Source organism: Rhea americana, unplaced genomic scaffold, assembly GCF_003343005.1.
Source record: "Rhea americana isolate MKP2758 unplaced genomic scaffold, rheAme1 scaffold_181, whole genome shotgun sequence".
In the NCBI taxonomy this organism is placed as follows: domain Eukaryota; kingdom Metazoa; phylum Chordata; class Aves; order Rheiformes; family Rheidae; genus Rhea; species Rhea americana.
Genome location: NW_028185939.1, coordinates 506,950 through 508,229, shown reverse-complemented (window position 1 = coordinate 508,229; position 1,280 = coordinate 506,950).

The following is a 1,280-nucleotide window of genomic DNA, read 5'->3' as shown; positions in this document are numbered from 1 at the left end:
TTTTTCCTAGACGCCTCTTTTCACCTAGCAAATGCCCAGTTGTCCCATATGTACCAATAATCAATTTGTCTGGGGAACCTGTCCCCCAAACGTGACGCAGGGAAGTTCACTCCGATGATCAAAGCTTCCTTGCAGTGGCAACGTTCAGCTGTGTTGCCCTCCCGGATGAGGAAGGGCCAGTCTTCCTGGCACAAGGTCACTAGGGCTTGGGTGTTTTTTCTTTTTTTCTTTTTCCTCTCYCCCTAACCCTAYGSTACCATCAATGTTTCTCCAGTTTCCCAGGACCTCGGCTGAAGGCGTCCCCTTCTCTGCGCTGGGCGAGTTTCCCACGYGTATCAGAGCCTCGCGGTGCACCTTGGGCCGATCAGGCCGTGCACTCCCCCTTCCCGCTGGGTTGAGATGGGGCTCGAACCCCCTCAAATCCCACRACGTCTTTGGCGGTCTCTGAACCGTACTCGCACCACCCCCGAGTCTCTGACTGCCAGGACCGCTGCTCTCGGCAGCGGGCGGCTTTATCGGGTGCCCCTTTCTGCTCCCAGCTCACACGCACCCACGCTCACGTAATCACGCTCCCTGGCACACCTTACGGCGACCAGCCCGCGAACCCCTTACAGGGCACTTTGKTACCAGACCGGAATTTAGATGGGACTTTAAGACTCGCTCCTTCRGTGCCTCTCGCTGCCAAAGATCCCAGCTGAACGCACCCAATGGTGCCGGACGATCGCTTCGAGACGAGAGGTCCCGACGGCRGTCGCCCAGGGTCCCAGCTGGGGTGCCAAGCGCTTACGGAAAAAATACGCTCGCCAGCCACCATAACAGGGTCCCACCCGGGTTCCCGCTTCCAGAAGCTCAGAGCCAAACTAAAGCAAATAAAGTTTAATGGCACACGTGCAGTATTACGGTTCGAGCTGGGTGCCTCTGAAGAGGGAACCCCAAACACAGAAACTCCTGGGCAATCGTACCCTTACAGTCTAAATCCCGCCCCTTCAAGGGACAGTTCAGAMCCAAAGCTTAACATYGGTGTCCAGAGTGAMCAACACGCAGAAATGGCATCCGAGCAAAACGGACGGAAAAAGAACTTGCCAAGTCGGTAGGATAGTCCAGCTTTGCGAGTTCTGCCCTGAGTCTTCTTCACAGAGCTATCACCTACACAGCCGGATCGCACGCTTAAAAAGGTGCCTAGTGCTCGGCCTCCCTCTCCACGGAGGGATGCTTTGCACGAGCTCTCCCCACCACCACCAGCACCCCTCGCACCCGCGCCCAAAGCCACTCGCAAGGAG